General features: G+C 45.3%; 1 protein-coding gene across 5 annotated transcripts in view; it reads left to right on the top strand.

The window, feature by feature from the left end:
- Positions 1-4192: 4192 nt before the first annotated feature.
- The window catches only part of ZFAND6 (zinc finger AN1-type containing 6), a 69192-nt gene continuing 63696 nt past the window's right edge, over positions 4193-9688 (top strand). For 3 of the 5 annotated variants that reach the window (XM_077918883.1, XM_077918882.1, XM_077918878.1), the window contains exon 1: positions 4193-4351. The gene's annotated coding sequence lies outside the window, so the exon portion shown is untranslated. Of the gene's footprint in view, positions 4352-5063; positions 5829-7456; positions 7647-9688 lie in introns of those variants that run through there. The other 2 variants (XM_077918881.1, XM_077918880.1) reach the window with 2 other exon arrangements.

The raw sequence follows: 9688 nt of genomic DNA, 5'->3' as shown, positions 1-9688 counted from the left end.
GTTTCAATATTTTAATGTTGTATTTTAATCTTGTTTTTAAGTTGCGTTCATTCAACTTGCTTTTATTATTGCTTGTTAGCCGCCCTGAGCCCAGACTTGGCTGGGGAGGGCGGGGTATAAATAAAAATAAAAATAATTATTATTAAATTCTCTTATTCCAAATAGGATTCCTCGCAAGAAAAGGGAAAAGTTGACAGCTATGAAGGTCTCCTAAAAACTCTCAGCACCCTTAACAAATCCCAGGATTCTTTGGGGGAACGTATGACTGTTTAAAGTGGTATTGCTATAACTCTTTGGTGTGAATCCTCATTCAGAGTCTGATAACAAGCCACCTTTGTTGAGGAAAACCCATATTGCTGAGAACATCATAAAATAGTTCTCACACCACTGACCGGAAAGGGAAGGTGAGTCACACACACTGACTGGAAAGGCATTACTGGCTGCTGAGAGACCATTTCTTATTTTATTTTGCCGAATGCTTTGTAAACGCAGCTGTGCCCTTCTTTTTGGAGAAGGGCTGGTAACTTTAATTAATTAACCTGGGGATCCAAAATGTTCCTTGTAAAAATGCAAGCTGATTAATATGAGGCAGACTGCTGTACTGTTTTTGACACCTCCAAACCCATTTTATTTATTATGTTCAGTGAAACACTATTGCATTCAAATAATTACAGAGTTACCTGTCAATTACTGATTATTAACTTGACGTTTTTACCTCAAAAGCACGAAAGACAATAGCAAGTTGTAAAAATTAATACTATTGCAATAATAAAATATATGTATATATTTGAAACATACTGATATCTTACCACAGTTGGTTTTGACATACAAAAAGGGGGGGGGGGGGAGAGAAAGAAAACAAATATAAGTAATCTCTAGCAGAAGTAAGAGTTTATTAAGTTGAAACATTTCAAAACCATACTGAGAAAAATTCATTTGACAATTTAGTCCCCTTGTAAAAGGGGACTAAATTTCTCTAAACACTCTTTGGCCATATCCTTTTTGTTTACTTGTTTGGGGCAGGCATACCCAGATGCTCTGCCACTATGGCCCTATCCCATAATAAGCAGCAGGTCCCAGGAGTTTGGAGGGCAAGGGTTGAAGGGATATTGGGCAATAAATAGGAAAGGGAAATATAGGTAAACATATCTTCTTGATTGGGTGATTGCATTTATATCCCACCAATTTTTCTCTCATTTAATCCTCACAGCAACCCTGAGAGGTTCCAGGTTTGATCCCCAACATCTCCAGAAAAAGACTTGAAACCCTGAAAAGCAGCTGCTGACCAGTGCAGACCATATTGAACCTGATGGGCCACTGGGCTGGTTCAGTATACAGTATATGGTGGCTTCCTAAATGCGGCAGAGAGGCAGGGACTGGCCCAAGGTCACCCAGTGAGCTTCACGGCTGAGTGGGGAATCAAACCCTGTTCTCCCAGGTCCTAGTCTGACACTCTAACCACTACACCACACTGGCTCATCTATGCTATATGGGGTTGTTGTTAGGCTGTGGATTAGCTCCTCTCTAATAGCTACTGCTCTAATGAACAATGAAGTCAGCTAGGTAGTCATTCGGCTGGACGGGGTGTGTGCCTGTGTCACTAGGTAGGTCAATGAAATGTCTTCTATTAGGACAGCAACGTAAAATGGAAGACGTGCTACTGAACAACACAGGACTTGACTTCTATTTGCAGTAGATTGTATAGGATTGCACTGTTAGGCAATGAAGGAAGCCCAGTGATGTGCAATGGGGCGTACGCCCAAGTAAATGGATCTAGGATTGCAGCCTTTTTGACTCATAAAAAGTGACCCAGTTAAGCGGGTAGCAGTTAATTTTAAAAATGAACTATAAATTCAATACAATTGCACTTGGGATGGCAAAAGCCTTTGTTGGACTCTGACACACAAGAGAGAATTTCTCTTGCAATTTTTTGTTTTGGTATTATATTTGGATCCCCATTTCCCTCTAAGGAGCTCAGTGTGGCTCTTCTTCCCTCGTAATTTCAACCTGTGTGACACTGGGTGTGACTCACCCAATGAACCTCATAGCCTAGTGGGTAACTGAACCTAGGTCTTAGCCCAACACTGTAACCACTATGCCATACAGCCTCTGATGATTAATTTGCACGTGTCATCTTATGTTTCCCCACTTCAGAATGATTGTTTTTATTCCTTTGTGAAGGCTTGCCGTTTAAACCAATTAATTCATCGATGAATCAATTAAAAATCATCTGATGAATGACTAATGTTTCTTTCGTCATGCGGCAGCCTTATTTTCTCATGCTTAGTGTCTAAAAAAAAAAACACTCCACTGAATCTTGTGGCACTGGAAAAATGAATGGCATGAGCTTTTCTTAAGTATGCTACCATCTTGTCCTGCTCTGAAATCTGTGTATTCACACAGATTTGAGTTAGAAGAGCAACACACACACCCTTTAAAAGCTCCATACAATACAATATATTTAAAGTACATTTATACTGGGAACTGTAGTTTACCACTCACAATCCTCCTGAGCACCCTTAAACGACATTTCATTTCATGTGCTTTAAAGCTGTATGCTTTTGAATGTGGATGTGATGGGTTAGAGCGGTTCTCAACCTGTGGGTCCCCAGATGTTGTTGGACTACAACTTCCATCACCCCTGAGCTCTGGCCTTGCTAGCTAGGGGTGATGGGAGTTGTAGTTCAACAACCATCTGGGGACCCACAGGTTGAGAAAGACTGGAGTGGGAGACTCCAATTTCCCTTATAGAGCTTGCTTTGTTTATTGAATATATTTCTTCCCCAAGTCTGGATTCAGACTTCTCTATGAAGAATTGGTTGTTAAACCACTCTGAGAATTGTAGCTCTGTGTGGGGAATAGTGGGTCTTTTAACAACTATCAATGCCTTTAAAAAACTACAGTTCCCAGGCTTCTTTGGTGGGGGAAGGGGGAGCCATGACTGTTAAAGTGGTATAAATGTGCTGTAAACGTATGAATTGTAGAGTTGGATGGGACCATTAGGGTCATCTAGTCCAACCTCCCGCAGTGCAAGAAGCTTTTGCCCAACAGGTGTCAATGAGACCTCATCCTTCTCCAGAATGGAGATTAAATGGCAGGAAAAACCCCACCTATTAAATAGCTGCCAGACTAACACACAGGTGATAAATACACAGAAAAGCAATGCAGGCACAGAGGAAGACTATTGGCACTTCTAGTAAGGGTAGGCTGTAGCGTCTCAAGGGGGTGGGGGTGGGGAAAAATATATTTTGCACATTTTGCACATGGGATAATTTTCCTCCCATTATTATTTTGCATAGTCAGCCAGGATCAAATCTTTGGTATGAAAAAAGATCTCAGGCAAAGCACAAAGGTAACCTCCACACCATACATCAAAGCATTTTGACAACACATCAACGATCATGTCACACCCCCCAAAAAAAAAGAAGCCTGGGAACTGTAGTTTGTCGCGGAACTACAATTCCCAGCACCCTCCACCAAACTACAGTTCCCCAGGATTATTGGCAGGAAGCCGTGACTTTTAGCTTCGGTTCCAGGCAAGAGTGCAGCCCCAGCTTAACCGGGAGATGTCGGCATTTGAATCGGGGACCTTCTCGAGAAGCCCTGCCTCTGAGCGACAGCCGTTCCCTTATCTGTCCAGAGCATAGCTGTCAACTTTTCCCTTTCCTTGCGAGGAATCCTATTCGGAATAAGGGAATTTCCCTTTAAAAAAAAGGGAAACGTTGACAGCTATGGTCCAGAGCCTAGTTGCTTGCGGCTCGCTTGTTTTCAAGAAATATTTAAGTCCCTTAAAAATAAACAAAGATCCCAGAAAACGCTGCTTCAATCAAGCGTTGGACTCCAAGTCCCATCAGCCTCCCGCCAGCGCGGCCGCTACTCAGGGCTGATGGGAGTTGTAGTCCAACGAGCATCTGGAGGGCATTAAAGCTGGCTTTTAAGCCCTCCCTTCTTCCCATTCCGCCCGCCCCACTCGCTCTTATTAGTTTGGTTCGCGTCGCGCGCCGTCCCCGGCAGTCGCTGCCAGTCACCAGGAAGGGAAGAAGAGGCGGAGGCAGCAGCCGTGTCAGAAAGCAGCGACAGCGCCGCTTTTCCCCCTCCCTCCCTCCTGGGTTTTCTTTACCCCGCCCCCTCCTTTTCCTTTCCGCCCGCCCGCCCGGCTTCCGCCAATCAGCGCCCGCCCGCGTCGGTTTCTGTCGGACAGGGCGGGGCCGGGGAGGAGAGGAAGGGAAAGGAGGAAAAGGGGGGAGAGGAAAAAAAAAAAGTTTATTGAAGACTCGGAGGAGCCAAGCGGCGGCTGGAACTCTGCGGCGCGAGGACCCTCGCGAGCCCCCCTCCCCTCCCGCGGAGTCAGGTGAGAGAGCGAGAGCGCGTGCGCGGGCCCGTGGGCTAGGGGCCGTCTTTTCTCCTCACTCCCCCCCCCCCTCCGTGTGTGGGGGGGTCGGGGGAAAGAGTGGGTCCCCCCCTTTTTCTCTCTCTCCTCCCTACCCCACATAGATGGGGTGGGGCTCTTCTCTCTGCCCCCCATCCTCTCCCCAAATTACCCCCCATATATTTACTTAAGCTGCCCCACTTTCCCTGGGGGAGAATTCAGCGGGGCTTACTCCCGAGGAGGCTTGGTTAGGGTCGTGTAGGAGAGGGAGGGGGGGGGTCTCTTCACATTATTCTTCTCACTGCCTCTCCCCCCGCACCCCGTCCCCCACTTACATAACCTGGGAGAGGGGCGAGGAAAAGGGGGAGAAATGATATGGGAGACCACCCCCCTCTTTTTGCCTACAGCCCCACCTTAGGAAAGAGTTGGGGCGAGCTCCCCCCCCCCCCCAAAGAAAAAGGCTCTTTGGGACCCAACTTGAAGGAAGGAAAGGGGAATTCTATGGGGATGTAACAGGCTCTAGGGAGGGGTGCATGTGTTCCTGCCCCCCACCAGGGGACCTTACTCTTTTTGGTGGGGGGGATAGGGGTCTTAGGCAGCCCCTCTTCCCTTTACTTCCCCCAGAAGGAGGGTTAGAGGAATATGTGTGTGGGGGGGGGGTGAAATGTTGGGGGGGTATAATCCCCTTCAGAGGACTTTGCCCTATGGAGGGCACAGGGCTCTAAAATTGCTTGTTTATTTGTCCCCTTCACACACAGGAAAGGAGGGTGAAAGAATGACAAGGGGAGCTTTTGCTTAAATACTTTTAGTTCCCTTCAGAGCACTTTACACTAGAGGAGGAGGGGGGTTGGGGAATGCTTCCTCTTCTTACACCCCCCCCCCAAAGGGTAAAGTTTTATGCTTCAAGTGGTAGACTTCAGGGAAGATAAGAAGGAAAAGGGTATTGGGAAAGGGGAAAGATCTTAGGGGTGCCTTCTTTTTCTTCTTTGACACCCCCTCCCCAAAGCTGAAGGAAGGGTTAGGGGTTATATGGACAGCTGCCACTTAAAGACTGAAAGGTTTTTGGCTGGGTAAGAGGAAAAGGGAAGACCAAGAACCTTCTCTCTCTCTCTCTCTCTCTCTCAAATAGGGACCGACCCCAGTTCACACACTCATGGGGTAATTGAGAGGCAGGGGGTTCACTGGGAAACCTCTGCTTAAAGGCAAGGGTGGGTATCAGAAAGACCACAGGGCAATTTCTGGTGGGACCCTTATTTGTTATTTTAACTTGCCTGCTAGTTGCTGCAGTTCCTTACTAAAGAGTCCAGGCTAGATGGGCCTTGATATCATCTGGCAAAACTCTTTCTAGCCTCTTAAAATGGAGAGCGCAGACTTGGGACACCTGGTTAGTTGTACCTTAACCCTTTGGAGATCCTGAAAGTGCACTCTTATTCTTCAACTTAGAACACATCATGGAAAGGTAGGGTTTCTAGTTTAAAAAAAAAGTATGCTATGAAAGGCTAAAGTCAACTTAACCTATACTGTATGTAGGGGAATGTTTACCCCTTCCTCATTTTCAGAAGATTGTACCCCTGTGGTAGATTAAGAGAAACTGCAGCAGGGGCATGAAGAGACATCTTCCTTTGCCTTCTAGGTAATATTAAATATCTCGTAAGGAAGAAAATGGAATCTTCGTTGTATCAGAGAAGCTAATTCCCTGTTTATTATTTGTGCCTGTGTTCAGAGATCTCAGCTGGTGGAGTCTTTTACAAAAAAACAAAAGCTTCACAACAGCCCTGTGAGGGCATGTCAGAGAGAATGACTGCTTCAACGTCTGTCAGTGAGCTTCAAGTACGGGAATTAGATTCCGAGTTCAGTCCTTATGCAAACCTTAAGGAAATAGAATGAGGTTCTTCTATAGCAGGCTTCCTCAACCTTGGCCCTCCAGGTGTTTTTGGCCTACAACTCCCATGATCCCTAGCTAGCAGGACCAATGGTCAGGGATGCGGGGAATTGTAATCTCAAAACATCTGGAAGGCTGAGGTTGAGGAAGCCTGTTCTATAGCCTGTGGTCCTCCTTATGCTGTTGAACTACAACTCCCATCAGCCCCAGCCAGCATGATCAGTGGCCAGGGCTAATGGGAATTGTGCAGCAACATCTCAAGAACCACAGGTTCCCCATCCATGTACTATATAGGATACATTCACTCCTTGAAGTTCTCTGGCACTTGTTCCAGCATGGGGCCTTCAGTCATCCTAAAACCGCTATGGGGAACCTTTGGCATTTTGGCCCTCCATATGTTGCTGAACTACAGTTCCCATCAGTCTCTGCTAGCAAGACCAATGGCCAGGAATGATGGGAATTGTAGTTAAGCAGCATCTGGAGGGTGGAAGGTTCGCCATGCCTGTCCCAAGGAACTGAGGAAGAAGACATTAGGATGGGGAATGAAATGTGATGTGGCGTTACACTCTTCAGTAGCTTCTGAGCAGGCAGAGAGCTCTGCTCAACATTTGGGACAGGCAGAAACAAACAAAAACACTGTCAGAAGGGAAAGGGTGCTAGGTGATTGGTATCTGCTTGGAAATGGGTTGGGGACAAAAATTTCCTTTCTTAGGCCTGCCTAGTGGATGTAAAGAGGAATCTTACAAAACGGGTGGACTAGATTCATGGGAGGACAAGAATTTTTTTTTGTGTGTGTGTGTGTGTGTGTGTGTGTGTGGCAGTGGTGGTTATCAGCACACCAAGGGATCTATTAGAGCCCTGGAAGGAAGTAGCAAAGGAATACAGAGACCTTATCATGGGATGTGGGAGGCTTGGTAGAGTTTTAGGAGAAACAGGAAATAGCAGCTCCTGCCTCCAGCAGGTTCTGGAAGGCAGGGGCATTCCCCAATGGGGAAGAGTTGGTATGTGATTTGGGAAGAGGGGAGGTGATGTGGGCTGATGTGCAGCCTCACTGCCCCCAACATGTAAACATGCTGAGGGATGTGAGTTTAACCTCAAGCAGCTGTTGTTTTTGTCCCCAGCTGCCTTGCCCTGTGGAGTATGAGTCAATCAGGTGACGGGATATCCAGGAAATAAATAGACCAGTTAGAAGTGCCTGTGGTTTGGGGTGCTTTGCTTAGAGCTGTGGGGCTCTGAGCTGGCCTGGGGGGCCCACAGACATTGGTCAAGGAGACCACCTGTAGGGTTTGTTTGCAGTCACTCTTCATTGTATTTACTTCTGGGCTGATTTTTCTTCTGTTAACCTGCACCCTGGTTCTAAACTTTTCATTTGATCTCAAGAGAATTAGATTCTAGGTAAGTCTGCTTGGGATTGTATAGCCTTCCTTAATGCCTTTCATGAGGTGTATCATGTTCTGCATTATATGTTTAATCTTGTTAGAACTGGGAGCTTTGTCTTTGGCTACAAATTCCCTTTTTTGTCCAGGTGGTTATTAAACTCATGGCAATGCTAGACAATGTGATTTAATTTTATTAATGTTTAGCCTATTACAGGAAAGATCAGAATACAAGCTCTTGGGCAGAAGAAGGTCAAAAGTGATTTAACTTGCCTGGAGGGAGCTGTCGACTGGGACATTTTTTTAAAGTGGATTTCTGCAGGTTACTGTTCCCTGTTGTCTTAGACCTAAATATGGCAATGAATTGAGCCCCCGCCCCCCGCAAAGTCTATCCAATGAGAACACATTTGTGTCTACTTTTCCAGACAGCTGCAGTTTATTTCAAGCAGTAAAGTTCTTCATTTTTGCCATTTTTGCACTGTTAGCACTACCACTTTTGTTGTGGGATGTATGCTTATCCTGTTCCTTCTTCTTTGCCTTCAGGCTAAGAGGAAAAATAGTGACTTGTATAGTATTAGTCTTTTGTGTTGCATTGGGGTTAGAGTGGATGGAGAATTGTGCCTCCAGCCAGCTGTTTCTGCCCAGGAGAGCAGAAGAGTACACTACTCCTCACTTTTTTCACATTGGTTCGGTGTGCACATTGCACTAAGCTACCCTATGGCTTAGCATGAGTGTGCGAGCTCCCAAAGAGGATAATATATCTGCTTAGCTGGATCTCTTTTGGTCCTGCTGATGCTGTACTGCTGGGAGCTAAGCCATGGTTTGGCATAGTACCTCCGAAACCGTGATTTCCCTCTTCCAGAGTTCATGGTTAGGGTTCATGGTTTGCCTGGGAGACTAGGAGTGGGACCCCTGCAGGGTTGTGGGAGCTTACAATTGCAAGCCTGATGTTGACCTCGTTTCCACCTTCACAAGAACTCAGTCATAATTGGGTTTGTGTGTTTTTTCACTCTTGTTTTGAGTGCTGTTTGTGAACGTGTGCCATAGATTTGTGCCTTGAATTTGGACCTGAAGAACCTTTTAGCTGTTCTTAATGATCTTCTGACACGTGCGTACGGTGTGCTGTTTATTGTTTCGTTGAGAAAAGAACGGGTGGCTGGCAACCGTATCCAAAGTTTACAAGTGTGCCATGCACAGCTTTTTAAAAAAATAAATAAATAAATCTGTGCCTGGACTTGTTTCTGTCTGCAACCTTGCCCACGAGGTATTAGAGCAGAGAAGACACCCAGAGCCGAGGGTGATTTGCTTCCTGTAAAGAATCATTGTGGTACTGTGCCGTTGCTGACTCCCATTTAATGTTAGTAGGTGACTCCTGTGGTTTAAGGCTGGTACATAATCAGACTTCGTAACTTTTGCTCGGAAGCCTTAAGCAGAACAGTAAAACTCCTTGTGTAATCCCTATAAGAAACTGCATTTAAATAACTTAGTTCCTTTCTTGAATTGTAGATGCTTATTGAACCTTAGGTACTTTTAAAAAATGTGCTTTATTTTTAGGCCTTATAATTTATTCCTCACTGTCTTTTGGCTTTCAACTCATTGATGGCTCTTATTGCCGCTCTTTGAATTTTCTCTCGTTTGACAATGTTTTTCGGTTGTAGAGACACCCAGAAATGTAAAAATGCTTCTAGGATACAAAATATCAGCCATAAAGGTGGGGGGATATCTTTCTGCCTCATAGTGACTGTTAAGAATGCTTTGTTTGTACATATCTCATGTAATGTTCATCCCTCACTTGCAAGGAATTGATCATTCATTATGGCAGCACCTGGAACTCCCTACCTATTGATATCAGGCAGGCAATTTTGCTGTACTGTGTTTGGCACCTGCTAAAAAGATATGTTTCAACAAGCCTGCACTGGCATGTATTCCCGCCCCCCTTATAATAGTTTGTAAATTGCTGGTTTTGTTTAGTTTTTGATACAATTTCATGTCAATTTGTTTCTAATGTTTGCTTTGATTGGTGTTTTAAGGAATAGTTTAGATTGCCCTTTGTAAACCATT

The sequence above is a fragment of the Podarcis muralis genome, chromosome 14, assembly GCF_964188315.1.
Source record: "Podarcis muralis chromosome 14, rPodMur119.hap1.1, whole genome shotgun sequence".
In the NCBI taxonomy this organism is placed as follows: Eukaryota; Metazoa; Chordata; class Lepidosauria; order Squamata; family Lacertidae; genus Podarcis; species Podarcis muralis.
The sequence above is the reverse complement of the archived record's forward strand: the minus strand, read 5'-3'. Positions and strand labels throughout refer to the sequence as shown.